Genomic DNA, 17,905 nt, shown 5'->3' with positions numbered 1-17,905 from the left:
CTGGCACAGCCGCTTGTGGGCTCGTCAGAGTTGGATTACAGATAGGAAATTTTATTTTTATTCTAAGAAAAACAGGAACTTTTTGTGTCTGGCTGTGTTTGTGTCCAGCTGAAGGAGTTCCTGAATCTGATTTGCAAGCATGGCAGGTTGGTGAAGAGGGTGGAATAACCTGACATGGTAATGCTTTTGAGCAAAACCTTGGGTGTGCTGGGGCATGCTGGCACTGTGTGAGGAGGAGTTAAAAGCTAAGAGTTTATTAAAAGAGGTCTTGAAAGCTGGTGCAGTCATTAAACACCGCCTGTGGTCTGCCAAGGCCTTGGCTGTGTGCTGTTGGATAACCCACTTAGTGCTCATTTGAGACCAGAGCTCCACACCTTAAGACTGGTGCCTGAATGTGAAGGCCCTGGCGGTCACCGGTGGGTCCCAGTTTGTGCCTTGCCCCTGGTGGGGTGGCCGGGGCTGTCTGCTTGTGGCTGCGTGATGCTTTCTGCATGCATGGCTGCTGCCTGCGATCTGCAGGGACACGCTCTGGCAATTAGCTGGGCTTTTTCTTCTATACTTAAAAACACCTTATAGGGAAAATGAATCAAATTGAGTCTGAGCTTCTGGAGATGCAGTGACAGAAATAGCAAACGTTTTTATTGTGAGCTCGCTGGCAAGTGCGAGACAGCTCTGCCTTCAGTTTAAAGGGATGTTTTTTCCCCCTCCCCTCCCTACAAATACTTCTCAAATTTAATCCTATTTGGGCAGTGGGGATTATTTCTTGAGATGAGCCCTGGATTTTGAAGGCATGTCTGTGTTTTACTGTTCCTCAGACAAGCTGGGGTAGTGTTACAGTTCAGGGGAAAACCAGTGTGTCCCGATGGAGATGGAGCCCGTGTGTGTGTGATGGGAAGGCTGGGAAACAGGAGCTGCGGGAGAAGGGGCCCAGCACAGCGCACCCCCTCCTCTCCCAGCCCTGCTTGCTTCCTCTCCGACTGTTGCAGGCTCTCCGTGTGTATTCTCCGTGGGCATTAACTCGTCCCCGAGCCGCGGCACCGTGCATGCACTGATTTGGTAAGCTTCCTTGCACCTGCCTGATGCACTTTACAGCCTCGGCCTCACTGAACTGTTTGTCATTCAGGGGGGACAATGTCCCCTTGTGTGCTGGGCTCCCAGCAGGGAGGGGGCATGGCCCCGCTGGCGGATGGGCTTCCCATGTGAAATGAGATGGGAAAACAAATTGCTTCCAGACCCTCGTTTCACACAGGCAGGAGCCGCGATCCTGCTGGAGCTGTGTTAGCAGCCTGGTTGTCATTCACGTTTTCCTTATCTAGGTTAAATGTAAAAAGGATATAAATGTAGGTGAAGAAAACATGGGTGAGGAAAAGAGCTTTTGGAGACCTCCTAAGGCTCTGTTGGCATGCTGCCTCCTGGAGATCAGCTGCTGGTTTTGGTGGTGCTCACAAACAGGCGTTGAGCAGATCCAACACAGAGGGTGCATAAAGATCCCTGCGAGCACACAGGAGCTTTCTGGTCACGTTAGCAGAAAAATAACTTGGTTCTTGTTCAAGGTTTCTTGTCTGGCAAAACTTCCTGCATAGTGTCCTTGCAAGGAGCTGTTATGCCTGTGAATGCCATGAAACCTTGCATGTGACTGGTCCTGTAAGAATAGCTTTGTGTTGCGAGTGTGCCTGGGAAACATTGGACTGTAAAAGAGTCCGGTCTTTTTCCCGTGTTGGGTGGGTATATCTTGAGGAAGACACAGCAACACACAACAGGTTTCTTCTAATGATAATTAAACAGAAATAGAATTCAATATTTTAAATGAATGTGGAAATTAAAGTTCAGCTGTGGTAATATCAAAGGGTAAAGTACAGGCTCACCCAAATTGTCTGTACTTTGTAAAGCACTGGTACTCCCACAAGCTGTTTCAAAGCTGATAAGATAAAAAGCTTAATGTTGCGTAGCACAGACTTGCAGGTTTTGGGTAGTTTCAACATGATGATGGATAATGTTATATTTCGGAAAACTGTGATTTTGCTACTATATTCTACTGGTTTGTGACGCTTGCTCTTTGGATTCACTTTATTGTGCTCAGAGAGAGGGACCTGATCTTCAGTTCTTGTCATGTGTCTGCAAGTGTTGCAGACCCAGCAGTTAAAATGTGAGTGTGTCGTGGTTTAAACACAGCCAGACAGCTCGTGCACCCACTCGCAATTTTAGAACGACTCATGAGTCTGTTAGCCATCTCTGACTTGTCCTAGGTAAAGGAAGGAACAGAACTCAGCTTGGCTGCCTGTTGGGAAGGAGCAGGGAGAGAAGTATTTCCATTTCCTTGGTTGTGCTCTAATTCCCAGGCTTACAGCATGTTCAGTACTGCGTTGCTTTAACATTGCAATATTTCATCAGTGGCAACTGCAGCATCAGCACAGCAGATGATAGTGTTCATAAACCATGTAGACGAGGCCCCCGGTGACATGGGTTAGTGATGGCCTTGGCAGTGCTGGGGAAGGCTTGGACTGCATGATCTTAAAGGTCCTTTCCAACTTGGTTGATTCTATGACTATGATCCTGTTTGTGGCTGGCAGCCCCTGGAAGCACAGTGTGGGAGCAGCGGGCTCGGAATCTCCATTCATGTCCTCATCCCTGCCTGGGTGACGGCAGGAGGTGAGTGAGGGGACATGAGCCCAGGACAAGCAGAGGTTGAGTTGCCATCGGAGCAAAGGATGGGCAGCACAGGGAGGGACTACAGGGGGTGGTGATGTGGTGCAAGGTTGTAGAGGTTCTGCAGTGAATTTCCATGCAGAGAGCTAATACCTTGATCCTCCTGCAGCCCACTGGATGACACTGGTGATGGAAGCTCAAACCAGTGAGGGTAATGTCGTTAGCGAAGTGTTGCTTTCTTATCGTATGTGTTTACTTTAAGTCTTCTTGTGGTGTTAACTGGGAGAGGGGAGAGTCCCCTGCCAGGGTGAGCTGGTGTTCTGGTCAGGGGTTGCCCATGATGGGCTTTGTGCTGAGCTCAAGATTGGGCTCTTGGCTCTTGAGTTGGAAGGGGTGAATCTGAGACAGTTTTGCCCCGTTAGGACACAGGCGGGTTTGTGACAGGGCTCTGTGACAATAGCTGTGCCATCAAGTCCCTGTTGTAGGCTGTGGCTGAGAGCAGGGGTCTGTGGTTGCCAGCCTTGTGCTTTGCTGTGCTGCAAGCTGCCAGCCAGCGACTGACAACCCAGCACCCGGCTGAGCCCTGCTGTGCACCGGGCCGGCTGCACAGGGCTGTGGGGTCCTGTCAGTGCCTCTGAGCTGCTTCTCAGGAAGCCTCAGATGAAAACCCTCCTGCTCGGTGCAGAGGGCACTGTGCTCCCCCTGCCGTGGTCGCTGGGCTGGGGTCTCCAAGAGGGCCTGATAAAGCACTGTGTTCAGTTCTGCGTCCCTCACTGTAAGAGCAACACTGAGGGGCTGGAGCAGGGCCAGAGAAGGGAATGGAGCTGGTGCAGGGCCTGGAGCACAGTGTGATGGGGAAGGGCTGAGGGACCTGGGGGGTTCGGTCTGGAGAAGAGAAGGCTCGGGGGACCTGATGGCTGCCTACAACTGCCTGACAGGAGGATGGAGCCAGGAGGGGCTGGGCTCTGCTCCCAAGGAACAAGGGATGGAACAAGAGGAACCGGCCTCAAGCTGCACCAGGGCAGGTTTAGATGGAGCTGAGGAACAGTTCCTTCCCCAGAGGTGCTCAGCCATTGGAACAGGCTGCCCAGGGCAGGGCTGCAGTCACCGTCCCCGCAAGTGTTCACACAGCGTGGAGACGAGGCCTCAGTGCCATGGGTTAGGGGTGGCCTTGGCAGTGATGGGGAACGGCCGGACTGGATGAGCTTAAAGGGCTTTCCCAGTCTGATCAGTTCTGTGATTCTCCTTTGTGCCCCCTGCTCTCACACTTCCCTCCTCCCTTCATCCTCACCCCATGCCTGCTGCCCAGGCTGCCCAAGTGCTTTACAGCTTTCCAGCTTCTACCAAAAAAGCCTCCCTGCCTAAATGCCTTCTCTCCTGTCTTCGGTGTGTGCTGAGGCTTTAGTGAAAACATCACTCAGCAGATTCCACCCAACATGAATCAACTCTGTGCGCATCTTGGGTGAAGGCAAGTGGCTGTAGGTGGCTTACAGGAACCCCTCTGTGAAGCTCTGTTTTCCCCTTCCCTGGTGTGATTCTGCACAGAGTGCTGACCACAGAGGATGCCGGATTTCATGTGGGAAGGCTGAGACGTGCATGTTGCTCCGGTCACTTTGGGGTTTCCTCTGCATGAGTGGTGTTAACTTGTGAACAAATCTTTGACAGAAGCTATGTGTCTCTATGGAGGGGAGTGGTGCCCTCTGAGCCAAGTGCTGAGGTGATACAAAGATGTGGACATGTGGAGAACAACCCAAATGCTTGGTGTCCCTCTGAAGAGCCTGGGGACTCTTCAGCCTTGGTGATACTGAGTGAACATGAGGGTGGGTAGTGATGAGGTGGTGCTGAGCTGGTTCTGTTGTGCTGGTGTCTTGGGCATCATCTCTTCACACAGGGTTAAAACGCTCTACAGCTTGTCTGAGTGTGCAACAGCACTAGCACAGACTGTCGGACAGGCTGAGATCAGTGTTGTGTCAAGAGGCCAAGCAAAAGGGGAAAGCTCCCCACCTGCCCGAGAGGGGTGAGGATGGTTGTGTTCTGCGTGCCAGGTTCGGTCTCAGTTTGCTGCACAGGAGCAATGGAGGGTGTGGAGCCGCTCCCGGTGGTGGCCGTGGTGGATTAAGCTGAATGCGTTTTGTCAAGTGCCTGCCTACATGGTCTGGTGATCAAAAAGCCCCTTGCTCAGGGCTCCACAGAGCCTAGCTTTGAGGGACTGGCTGCTTCGAGCTGTAGCCAAGAACCTGCCAGGCCACTCCTGGTGTGGAATTCAGGCCACCTCTTCTCATCAAGGGGAGCTCTGGGCTGGCTACATTGCTGTTCTGTTAGTAATGTATTTGGTACATGGAGTTGGGGTTATTGTGCTCATTGCAGTGCCTGGCACGGAGGGTACATGTTTAGGGAAGATGGGGTTAGGCTGGGGGAGGGATATGGATCTGCTGTGCAGCAGTACCAGTGTGGAGGAGGCTGGCAGGAGCTCCCAGCTCTATGTGGCTTTCTTGATCTGGGGTAGAGGAAGGGAGGGAGGGAAAGAAAATGCACATCTTGCTGCTTGCTTTGCTCTTCCCAGCAGACTCCAGTTCCTGGGTATCCAGGCAGAGGTGGGTCTGCAGGGGCACTGCTGAGGCTGTACTGGGGTGTCTCAGGTATTAAAATGCACAAGGGGGAAGCCACATGTCCTTATGCTCAGTGATGGCAGGGAGCGGGTTCGGGAAACCCTTCTGACCCAGGTGTTATCCTGGTGCCAGCTCTGGAGCGAGCAGTGCGGGGCTGAGCACAGGGAGAGGATGTGGCAAATACAATATTGGGAAAGATGAGAAAAGGAGTGGGTGGCCATGAGAAGGAAGAGGAGGAGACAACTCAGACGATGAAGGAAAACAGGATCTTCTGTAAGAGATGGGAATACTGGAAGGAAGCCAGGAAGGAAGCCTGAGAAAATGGAGAGAGCACTAAGAAGGCTGGGGTTGCTCTGATAATTCCAGCAGGTATTCAGCTGCCAGAATCTGTGAAACCCAGTTAGAAAGCTGGTGACATGCATTAAATGATTTGAATATGTTTTTTTTTGAGTTGAACTTTAATTATCTTAACATTTGTTTTGGGTTTTGTTGCAAATGGGATTTGGTGCGTGCTGTTGGAGGGAGAAGGGAGCTGACCTCAGGGAGGGCTTAGCGTGTCAGTGGGGCTGGGAGAAATGACCTCTTTTGGTTTCTCTGGGCTGAACAATTTAATGTATTTTTCTGTGGATTCTGATGGGGAAGCCCCCCTGCCACAAGAAAAATGTAATTTCTGGAGCTCGTGCCTCTCCATGTGGGCAGAATGGCCCCAGAGGTGCCTGAGTTCTCCCCTGCTCCCACCTCGGCCCTGGGAGCCACACAGATCCCTGTCTCCCACTACAGCGCGGTGAGTAGGGCTGGGAGAGGAGAAGCAGCTCCTGCTCCAGCACTGCAACCCATTGGTGAGTAAAAATAGCTCATCTGCTGGCGTCAGTGCCAGGCCTTGCATCTGGCTTCCCCACGCAGCCCAGACAGGGTCTGCTGGAGGACACATGGTGCCTTCCTTCCCCCAGCACCCTCACAGCCCGCCCGCCCGGCTCCGGGAAACACCTTTGTGCTGGGGGCTCTCTGCGACTCCTCGCTATGTAATGGAGGAATCGCTGCTCCTGCTTGGTAACCCCATCTTAATGAACTGGGAAGGGATCTTCGATCTGAGCCAAAGGTGTCTGTGTGCCCCACAGCGGGTGGTTTGGTTTGGAGCATTTCGTGCAGTTAGGAAGAAGGTTTGCGCACCTGAATGAGCGTGTGGAGCGTGTCCTGCTCTCCTGTGGTGCAGTTTTGACTGAGTAGGTGTCTAAAAACAGTTTTTATGAAGACGGCTGTTTCCAGCATCGTGATTTCTTTTTTTAGCCTTGCCTTTTTCAGCGCTGAAGCTACTGAAAACAGAGAGGTACCTAATGACGGCAGGGATGCTCGCTTGGTAGACACAGAAGGAAAACGATGCAGCCTGACAAAGCTGCCTTGCAGATTGCATGGTGTGCTTGTGTCTGCTCACCTGCATGACTGAGAGTGGACTCTGAACATGTTACATCCCTTTATAACAGATTAAATTACCAGGGCTCCACGGGGTATTGCAAACCTACTCAGTCAGGCGGACTCATGGTGTACGATGTCCTGAGCTCCATCCCTGGGTCCGTTCCCAGTGGTCATCGTTGCTCCCTGCCCCAAACCCAGACTAACTGCCTTCCCCATCGGATCAAGGATTCAGCTGGTCTCACAAGTGCCAGGAGTAATAATTCACACAAAAAACCCCACTGTGGATGTTTCCTGCTTTGATGGCAGGCTGTGATCAGTGCTGGCTCACTGGTAGGAGTTTGCTCTGCGCTCCAATGAAAACCAGAAGAGGATTTCTCTTCCGGTCCACTGATGAGCCTGATGGCTCCATGCTACCCAGCAGATGCTTCTTCCATTTGCAGCCCATAATTCCTAATCCTTCTCATGAGAAACATCTCTAATGGAGCTTCAGGATCCTGTGAGCCCAGGCAAGCTCCTCTTCACAGATCTTCGTAGATTCTGTGATTCTATGAATCATGCTGTCTCCAGAGCTCCAGAGGATCCTGTCTTCCTTCCCAGTGGAAGGTGAGCAGGGAAGCTGATCCGGTGCCGTGTGATGTGTCGGTGCTGCAGGGAGACTGAGAATCACAGAATCACCGAATGGTTTGTGTTGGAAGGGACCTTAAAGCTCCTCCAGCTCCAACCCCTGCCATGGGCAGGGACACCTTCCACTGGAGGAGGTTGCTCCAAGCCCCTGTGTCCAACCTGGCCTTGAGCACTGCCAGGGATGGGGCATCCACAGCTTCTCTGGGCACCCTGTGCCAGCGCCTCAGCACCCTCACATGGAGGAACTTCTTTATATCCAACCTGTTTAATCGAACCCATCACCTCTTATCCTGTCATTACAGCCCCTGATGAAGAGTCCCTCTCTGGCATCCTTGTAGCCACCTTCAGATTCTGAATCCTTCCTTCAATGGCCTTGGCTCTCTTTGCATCTTACTGCGTCAAGCCTGAGTTGATGAGTAGTTTTGGGAACTAAGAACTAGCTTAGGAGATGTGTGAGGTTTTGCAGTAATGCTGATGTTGCTTCAACGTTGAAACTGGGCCGAGGGTGTTACAAACCTACCCTGCTTCCAAAATTAACCCTGAGGAGGTTTGTGTGTGCATAAGGAGGAGGGAGCAGAACCACCCTGGGCACCCGGGTGCAGCTCTGCGTGTTTTGGGCTAGCGCATGCTTTCAGAGGAGACACCAACAGATCCCAAAACCTGGCAGCAAACCTCGCTGCTGTAATCTGGGAATTTTCCTCACTTCTGATTAAAGTAGAAGGTACATTGAAGCTTTTTTTGTTGTACCAACAGGAAAAATATTTTCAAATTATTGACAGTTTTGTTTTCAAATTACTTGTTTTGAAGTGTGTAATTTTTTTCTTTTTCTGGGGAATTCAAAACAGTTAGCAACATCCCTTCTGTAATTACTGCTCTGCTGGAGATTTTGTGGATTTAACATATACAAGGGTGGGAATGGCTTGAACCTGCCCGAGGGGAGACTGAGCTGAGCTCTTAGGCAGAAGCTCTTCCCTGTGAGGGTGCTGAGGCGCTGGCACAGGGTGCCCAGAGAAGCTGTGGCTGCCCCATCCCTGGCAGTGTTCAAGGCCAGGTTGGACACAGGGGCTTGGAGCAAGCTGCTCCAGTGGAAGGGGTCCCTGCGTGTGGCAGGGGTTGGAGCTGGAGGAGCTTTGAGGTCCCTTCCAACACAAACCTATTCTATGTTATCTATGCACAGTGCGTGCTCACGTGCTTTAATTTGGAAATGCTAATCTGTTGTTTCTGAAATCTTCCAAGTGCCACAGTTATATTTTTATCATAAGAACTGTTTAAAGCATTTACTCGGTAGAGCTTAAATGAGACTGTCCAGTGAATGTGTAGCCTGGGAGTCTTCAGAGGGATGCGGGTGGGCTCAAGGAGGAGTAAGGAGGTTACTTCTCCTTAGGACACACTGTTTAGGGCACTGTAGATTTCAGATTTCATCCTTTGGTGCTTTTCACTTCAATGCTCCCCGTAATTGAGTGCTGCCATGATCCCATAATGTGGAGTTATTGTTTCTAAGCGCTGGTCACGCCAGGAGTTGAGGGTAAGGGAGGGTTTCTGTGCCTCTCCACACATTGTTCTGGTGCACTAGTGCACGAAAATGGCTGGTGTTGGAGGAGGGACAGGACAACCTTCCACCTTATCTTGTAGAATTTAGATCAAATATAGCTGTTATGTGAGCAAGGCCCAAACTGGTCGTTAGTCTGATGTCATCTCATCCTGGGTCTTAACTGATGGGGGCAAGAGCAAGGGTAGGAAAGCCAGCAGCCAGTCTGCTGGTGGCATGTTGGTGGGTGCTTTTCAGGCTTTTGGGGCTGCTTTTCCAGAACTGAGACACCTTGGCAAACACTTGATCTATGGAGCTACCTCATGATGGGTTCTGCAAGTCTTTTTTAAGCACTTAATATACTTCTTGCTTGAATTTCTCCCTGCCCCTTAACTAAGCAAGGCCTAAGTAGCCAAGCCTGGTCAGGCTCCTGCCTAGGGAGCTTCTAGGTACTGTCCTTTCCCGATGCCCATGTTCCTTAAAGGAGGCTACTCCAGCTGCAGTGTTTGCAGGTAGTTGGTTTTATTTTAAGAAATGAAATCTTATTCCATAGAAATAAAATATCTTTTTCTTAAAATTGTTTTCTGCTACTGGTTTAATGTTGTCTTAAATTATTTAAGGTATAGTCATGGTAAGGAAATAAACTTGTATGGTTGAGAGCTGTGATCCAGAGAGCTAATCTCTCTTCCCTGGGACGAAGCTCTGTGCATCATGTAGAGCATTATCTTTCATTTCAGTCATTGATTAGCAGCTCCCAAACCTCCTCTACAGCCTGCGAATCTTGAATTTTGAATAACAGAATTTTGAATAACAGAATTTATAGCTTATAGTCAGAGGGGTGTAATTTAGCCTCAAGTGCTTTATGTTTTCTTTGTTTGGTCAGTCAGCTTGAAAATTTACCTGTCTGTGATGAAAAAAGCAGTTGTGCACCTTGCATGAGCTGAGGTTTAATTTACTTTAATTCATTGTTGAGCATGCAGAGGTTGGTTCTTGCACTGGGGAGCTGGCAGGGGCTGCCCAGCTCATGTGATTGCTGGGTTCCTGGGGTGCTTGTGGGCTCTAAGGTGCTGCTCTTCTTAAGTCTTTGTATTTCTGCTGCAGCCCCGTGGTTACGGCTGTTCTGAGATGCAGAACTTACAGGCTTGTCCTGGCCCTTCCTGCTGGTTTAATGTGTTCTGCCTGGTTAGTGTCGGGCATGCTGGCTAATGGAGGCGGCTGCACCAACCAGACGAAAGCACTAAAATCTCTTCACAGCTCATGGTGTTCTGCTTTTTCATCTCCTCTCCTGCCTCTTAATTTATGGCCAGTGTTACCCAGCATGGGGATCATCTTCGGGAGATGCTGGTTCTGTAAGAAGGATCCAGCTTTTGGCTGGGAAGTGACAATGGGAGCAGAAGCCGCATGGCTGTGCTTTGTCACTTGCTCTAAGTTGCTTAAACAGTTTCAGTATTTAAGCTTGAAAGAGCACACATTAATGTGTAATGCTTTGGAGTTGCTCTTGGATGGGAAAGCAGCTTTGTGGTACACGTTCCTAGTCTAGGTGTAAGGACAGCACGCTTGTCTCAAACACAACCCTGTGCTGTGTCCCAAACCCGTCCGCTGGCTCACATTTAGGAGCCGGTTGAAGCTTTAAACGTGTCCTTTCAGCAGCAGAAGCTTTACAATTGCAACCCACAATAACTTCTAGAAACTCTGGGCTTTGGGGGGGTGCAGTTGTGGCGTGTTGTTGTTTGTCTGCTTTTTTCTTGTTAAAGTGCTCATAATCTGCTACTCCTGATCCTGGTTTTATGCATTTAAGTGGCATCAGCTTTTTATAATTGCTTCCATCTGAAAATAAACAGCAATTTCTTGGGCAGAGGTAAAATACTGATTTCAGGAGAGCTGGGAATCTATCAGTAAACAACCCAATTCAGCTTCAAAGCCTTTTCAGCTGAAACGCATTGTTCATCCTTTGAGCCGTTCTGCCTCGCACCCTAATAAAAGTGGAAACGGGGCGTGGGGGATGGGGCCGCAGCAGAAAACAAGCTGAGAAGTGGAGATCAAAAGGACAAACAGAAGCAGAAGGCAGCGAAAGGGAGGCGCAAAGAGTCACAGCTGAGCGTGCGAAGCCGGGGAGTGATGGAGGAGAGAAAACAGCTATTAGAAAAGGCAAAGAACAATGGGGTGAACGTAGCACGGGTTTAGCTTTCATTTCGGTTTGACAAAGCTGCCTTCCACCAGTGTAACCCCGCGGAAGCTGTGGCCTTAATTCATCCTGAAAGTGGTTGGCTTGCTGCTTGCTGGGGCGCTGGCTGGAAACACACTTGGGCACGGAAGCTGCCCCGTGCCAAGAGTATGAATCCCTCCATGGATGGACCCATTCGAGCGCCGTGATGGTGACGGTGTGCTCACGCTTCATACTGTGGGAAAGCATTTCCCAGCTTGAGTTGTTCCCTGTTGATGTAAGTTGGAGTCGAGGGGAGTGTGGGACGGAATCGCTGCTTAAAGAGTCACTCAAACTGTGTCTTACGAAGCCTGAACGTGCTCCCCCAGTGCGCTCACAGCTTCTCCAGCTGATTAAACCAGTTCTCAAACGCTGGCAGCTTGCGTGCAAGCCCAGCTTTGTTAGCAAAGCCTCCAGGCTTTCAGCGCGAGTCTTTATTGTAACAAATAATTCATACGGGATTAAGAATGAGGAATATTATTTCTGTAGAGCCAGCAGTATGGGCTGCTTAGGCCAGCACCAGGTCCATGGCATGGCACCCGGTGCCCCTGGCACGCGTGGCATGCAGGCTCCGTCTTGCCTTCCCTGGCTTAGTGGTGGAAGCTGCTTATTCCCTCATACATCTGCCTCACCCCACTCAGAGCTGCACATTTTGGGGGGGCAGAGCTACAGCAGCCCTTGTTCCTGGGTTACCCCTGGACTGGGGCGTCCTTGGGGAAGGAATGGGGTTTATCTGGCACATGGGAAGCTGACTCCACAGCCTCCACTGGTTACCTGCAGTGAGTGGGCTTTGAGAGGTTTGTGCTTGGGAGATGAGGGCTGTGCTGCTGGGGAGGCTGCTGCCAGGCGTTCTCAGCCAGGGGAAGCCTTTCCTTTGGCCACAGGAGTTTCTAGACCTCGGCTGGATTGCGAAAATAACAGCCGGGCAGGTCAATGCAGTTGTATCCTGCTCCTCCCTTACAGCCCATGTTTGCTTTCCTTTGTCTGGGGCTTGTCTTGCTCCGACTTGCCTCTTGTCAGCCTTGCTGGATGCGGCTTTGCCGAGCGAGTGCTTCTGTGTGAGCTGCTCTCTACCTGGGCCCTTAATTAAAAGGAGGAGAGATGTATTCCAAAAATACTTGGCTTTCTCGTCTGACACGGAGCGTGTTGCGAGGCTTGCTGAGCTGGTGTTTGAGAGAGGAAGCAAGCGGAGCATTCAGCTGACATAGCATCTGAATAGCCGTTTGGGGCCCAGGGAGCGATAGTTCAGGAGGGGGCAGGGAAAGTGAAATGGATGCTGAAATCCTGAATCTGCTTCTTAAATTTCCTCTCTCCCTGGAGAGGGAGGGAGCAAAGTTCAGCGTTGTGTGTTTGGCTTGGCTCCCCGTTACCTGCTGCCTCCTCCTTAGCTGTGCGCTTGTGGCACGGATAAAGGCTTGGAGGGGGGATTATGGTGTGAGAAAGTACTTTTTTCCTTCAGCAACATTTGCTTGTTTGTGGTTGAATCGCATTAAAAACAATAATCCAGCATTATTGAAGGAGTGGGCGAATAGCTGCAGCGACTACCATGGTAACTTCAAAAGGGCTTCACCCAGAACTGTCAGAGCTAGGGTTTTAGTGCTATAGTGACTTTTAATGTAGAATAGTTTCCAGGCCATTTCATTATTTTGTCTCCTTGTTTAAAAGCAAAACAACACAAAACCCTGCTTCTTCTGAGCTACCTTTTTGTTGATGGACCTGAATACAGCTGTATGGTGGGGCCCCATGCCAAATACCTTACCCGTGCTTGTGTCTAAGGACATGGTGCAAACCACAGTGGCCGCGTGCTGCACATCAGACAGCCCAGTGTAGAGAGTCCCATTGGTGCAGTCTTGGTGGAAAGCAGCTCGGTGCCAAATCCATCCAGTGTCAAGGGAGCTCCTGTCCTCCACAGCAACTCCTGTGATGCCCATTGCTTTTTGCAGGGTATCCCAGTCCTCCCAGCAGCGTGGCAGGGTCTTGGCTGTGGGGCATGTCCATGGCCTTAGCCCTGCATGTCTCTAATGGGAGGTGTCACCTTCCACCTAAGCATGGCAATAGCGTGCAGTGAAGATCCCAAGCAAACCATGCCCTGCTCAGCTGTCCTTACTTGTGCTGCCTTATAGCACGACAGCAGGAAGAACATGCAGGGAGGCTGCTCAGGCAGCTTTGTGGGAGCCTCCATGAATGGGACTGGCATAGCAGTTCCTAGGCCTTGCACTCAGGTGGTGTCTCTGGGTGTGATGGGAACTCCTAGAGCTTCACTTCAGTTATTTCTGTGTTGTGTGGCATTGGGTTCGAGGTGGGGTCGGCTGTAATGGCACTTGCAACCTCCTGTGTGAGGAAGGCCTGGTCCTGCCCCTGACAGCTTCCTCTGCAGCACCACCCATCTTAGCCTTGCTCAGCATCCCAACAGAGTTCAAAATGGTTTCATTCTGAATAATTCATCTCCCAGAGAGAGAAAGCGAGGCGGTGAAGAGGAGCGGGAGCCACTGGCGAGGGCAGTGCTGTGGCACGGGCAGGAGCAGGCAGCAGTGTGGGTCCCCCGGTGGCCTCACAGCGCTTTGTTGCTCCCGGCATTTTCCAGTGAACAAAAGCTGCGGGTCCAGGGCAGAGGCTCCCGTGGGAGCCCTCCCGCCTCCTGACCCGCTGCCCTGCCCTCTTGGCCCCTCTTTGTCTCCCTGCGGGCTACCCCTGGCCCCGTGCTCCCTGCCTGTGAGCAGTGGGCAGCGCCTGCGATGGGCTGCGGTGATGGTCCATGGCACGGGCGGGTGGCCGCAGCGTTCACAGTGGTGAGCTTTAGGAACGAGTTCCAAAATGGAGGCAGCTCTCCCCATCGTACGGCGTGGGTATGCGCTGCCCTACTTCTCAGACAGCCCTTTCTGAGGCTGTACAAAGAGGTTTGAATGCATTAGTTTACATGGAATTAATCTCCAGATTCCAAACATGCTTTCTAGCTGGTTTGGCCTTATTTTCCTGCGAAAGGAGGCCAGCTCTGCGTTGTAGGTAGTGCCTGTTGTGAGCGGGAGTTGAGCGGGAGCGCTGGGAGCCTAGCACAGCACCATATTCAGCCCATTAACAGGAATTTTTTGGCTCGTGGACAAAACAAATTGAAAAATCTCATTCTTTGTGTACCGCATCAGCAGTGGTGGAAAAGCAGAGCAAGGTTGCGGCCGTGATCCTTCTGGTAACCATGGGGGCCATTCACAAGGGATCCCGGGTCCGATGTTTTTCGTAGGAAAATAATAAAAGAGTTAAAATGTGCCTCAAATGATTGTTTGAAAACTGGGAGCACAGGGAGTGCTGGAAGGATGTCATTTTGAAGGGAGGCCGGGAAGAATGGGTGCACTGAACCACAGCGAGGTGCTCCGGCAACAGGTTGGTCCAGCATTCCCGGTGCTGCTTTGCTGCCGGAGCGGTGCCATCCAGGCAGGATGCTGGAGCGCTCCTCTGTTTTTTCGGGTAGCCTGTCATCCCTCAGAAGGGAACAGTTGTGTGGGGGTGGGGAGCGTCGTATTCAAAAGTGGGTGAAGTGGAAGCCAGCCAAAATCCTGCAAATTTATAAGGAACAGCAAACACTGATTTCTTTGAGGAAAGGTCGGTGCGTTTGCCTGTAAGCTCAGCCCTGGTAGGAGTGTGTGAGGAAATGGAAACTGAGCTCCACTATGCAGGGCTTTTTTCATGATCCAGCCAGGCAGAGGCACACAGAGATGCTTATTTTGGGAGACGGTGGAATGTTTCTGTAATGATTTAATCAGATTTCGGTTCACATAGAGCATCTGTAAGAGTAGCACACCCACAGCTTCATCTAATATGTTATGTTTGTTGGAAACAAAAGGCTTTCCTTTGAACTTTGAAGGGGTTTCACCCAGAAGAGTGTGTGTTGCATGTATTTTCCCTCCCTGTTTTGTATCCTAAACCTGCCATGTCCTCAAGGCTCACCTCGTTGGTGAGCACAGGGTGTTTCTGTTCCAGTGATACCTATGTTAGTGGCAGACTGTGTGGAAGCCTGTGCTGGACCGTAGTGGGCAGAGCTGGGAGGCACACTGACTGCAGGCAGAGCAGGAGAATCACTAGGAAATGAACTGAGATTGTTCTCTAAAGGAAGGGGTTGGAACGAATGCTGGAACATCCCTGCGGGGACCTCGCAGTGCACCTGGTACCCTGCTGGATAGCGAATAACTCACTTTAGGAAGATTTCATTTTGGTCTGACAATTTTTTCCCCTTGTTGACACTGAACATGTAGGAGCATGTAGTGTTTGAAACACAATATGCAAAACACTGTATTAGTAACTGACTCCATAACATTCCTGCGTTGCTGCCTACAGCGTGCTGATTTTATAAGCTCCTCACATGAGCTGGCAAAGGGAGGACGTGGAAGTGGTGAGCTGGAGTCACAAGAGAGCACCAGAGATTGCCTTTAACTATTTATGCTTCTGGAGGCCTCCAGCACCCACCAGAGTCAGGGGGAGCTTGGGTGATAACAGCCTGCTGCAGCTCCAGCTGATGTTGTGTCTCTGGAACAAGAACAGGGTATTTCTTATCAGCACCCTGTCTCTGCATGGTCCGGTCAGGCTGTACCTCCCAAAGGCCACAGGCATAGGAGAAGAGAGGGCTGAGGCGTATGAAGTCACCACGAAGTATGGGGAGGTGTCAGTGTTTGGCTGCTTGCCTGTGGGCAAGCAGAAACTGGACTTATCTGCAGCTGATAAGCAATAGCAAGAAAACACGGTGGTTGTGCTCCACTGTGTACAGGAGCCTGGGTTCTCTGTAAACAAGTTCTTCAGCAAAAATGCCTGCTTTCAGGCAGCTGGCAAGGAAACAGAGAAGCCAGGTAGTGTGAAGGCATTTTGGCTAGAGAACCGGGTTCTCAGTTGGCCATTATGGCCTCTAAAGGAGATGCTGCAACAAATTGCTCTGCTGCTTTAAAATGAATGTCAAAACCCACATTCAGCTCAGCAGCGGTGCTGGACTAGAGCGCAGCCCGCTTGCTACAGAGATGAAGAAAAAGCCACCAAAATAGAACATTTCATCACTGCTCACGGGGCGGCAAGAGCTGAGCACAGCACGTTGCTGAGAGCGATTGCAATAGTGGAACAGGAAGTCTCCTCCCCCTCCCCGGGCTCCTTGCAGAGCGCTGATCAAAAGGATGTAAAGCTTGTTTACAAGATGTATGCAAAATATAGTTGGGAAGAAAAATAAGGGCTTTACAGACTGGGCTGCACTAAGAATACGTGACGTCACGTTAATATGGGTTGTAGGCAGTGACCCAAAGTCATCGTAACACTGAGGAGCTAACCAAGAAGGTGCCTTTCTCTGTAGGGCTGCATCCGGTGAGCTGCTGCAAATACACGCTGAGAAAGCTTCCTGTGTGCCTGTGGAGGAAAGCCACGTTGACACCAAACCTTACTAGTGCTCCAAGAGAAGCCTCGTGTCCGTCCACAGCTTCAGGACCTGGTGGTGCTGCCATAACCCTGGTGGTTAGAATAACCCTAACCCTGGTGCTTTAAGGTGGGAAAGAAAACAAGAATTTGGCATTGGAAAGCTTATGGTGGGATTGAAACTGCTTCAGAGTCTGGAGCAAAATGGCAAAGGTGTCACTAGAGCAGTGATGGATTGGTGGTAGGCTCACTTGTGTTTGTGCCTATACAAACAAGTCACTCCTGCAGTGATGATAAAGTTGCATTACAGGGCCTTCAGCCTTGCTCACCTTCCTCTGCTTCTGAGAGAGAGGCACTTTCTGACCTCTCAGCGAGTCTTAAAGCTTAATCCATTGTTTGCAAAGCTCTTTAAGATCCTTGTTTGGGAGCACTAGAATCTGGAGGATTAAAACCAATTTATTTCTGTGTATCTTGTATAATGTGCATCTCAAAGCCTTTCCAGAGAAGGAGGAATTGTGAACTGGGGGAGATGGCATGCCTGTGAGGTAAACACCAGGGACAGAGTGGCTTGAAGAACAGAGAGGGTAAAAGCAAAAGGCTGGCTCCCTGTTGTGGAGACCTGGCTGCCAGAAGGGTGAGTTTCCAGCCCTGGAGGAGAGGGCTGGATGCAGTAGAGCTGTCTTCCTCTTAATCCCATTTAGAGACCCATCTGGTCCGTGCTCCTTGTGAAGGGCAGCATGTGGATTTTCCCTCTGCTGTGTTTGTGCCCTTCGATCATACATACCAGGAAGCAGGAATCTCACTTGTTCTTGCCCAGGCTGTTTTGTCAGCTCCAGTCTACCAGATAAGCTCCCAGGAATTAATGCCAGTGATATGGACATCAGTGAAGGTGCTTCTTCCTGTGGGACTCTGGCTCATTTGGGGAGACCTTCACTGTGAGGCTCCTTGTTACCCACCCATCAGGATATCCCTCTGGGCCTCTGTGCCTTCCCTGATGCCGCTGCCTCTCTTCAGAAGAGGCTGTGTTGTGCAGGTATCAGTGCTTCTGCCCTTAGGGAGGGCTTTGCCACCTTCACCATCCTCACCTACCTTGTCCCCAAGTTCCTGCTGCAGCTGGTGCCAAGGCATCTCTTCATCTCCTCATGTGCCAGGTTAGAAATGACTTCTTGGAGAAGAGGCGACCCGGTGCTTTGGACATAGGAGGTGCTTTGGCTCCCATGGGGAAGCAGAAACTGGTGATTAAATTGTTTCCCCAGGTGCAGGCCTGAGTGTTCCATGTAGGTGTGTTGCTGTCAGGTGACGCTTTGTCTTTTAAACACAGTGCTTTCCCACGTGAACTTGCTTGGGGTCACAGAATGTGCTTCTGTTGTTCCTGATCATGAACGTGAGGTGGGTCTGAACAAAGGACTGCACTGCTTGGGATTTCTAGTTTGGGTTCTCTCCAAGGGATGTCCTAAGCACTGGTGATGCCATGAGCAAGGGTCAAGGCCATACTCTTCAAAT

At 50.8% G+C, this 17,905-nt stretch overlaps 1 protein-coding gene across 4 annotated transcripts in view; it reads left to right on the top strand.

Annotated features, from left to right (window-relative positions):
• ANKRD11 (ankyrin repeat domain containing 11) overlaps window positions 1–17,905 on the top strand; it is a 153,246-nt gene that overhangs the window by 53,621 nt on the left and 81,720 nt on the right. The window contains exon 3 of one of the 4 annotated variants that reach the window (XM_061370346.1): window positions 16,344–16,532. The exons of the other annotated variants lie outside the window; for them this stretch is intronic. The gene's annotated coding sequence lies outside the window, so the exon portion shown is untranslated. The remainder of the gene's footprint in view (window positions 1–16,343; window positions 16,533–17,905) is intronic. 4 annotated transcript variants of the gene reach the window in all.

The sequence above is a fragment of the Neopsephotus bourkii genome, unplaced genomic scaffold (assembly GCF_033783945.1).
Source record: "Neopsephotus bourkii isolate Nb327-2 ecotype Australia unplaced genomic scaffold, CSIRO-AGI_Nbou_v1 NB_1541, whole genome shotgun sequence".
NCBI lineage: Eukaryota > Metazoa > Chordata > Aves > Psittaciformes > Psittacidae > Neopsephotus > Neopsephotus bourkii.
The sequence above is the reverse complement of the archived record's forward strand: the minus strand, read 5'-3'. Positions and strand labels throughout refer to the sequence as shown.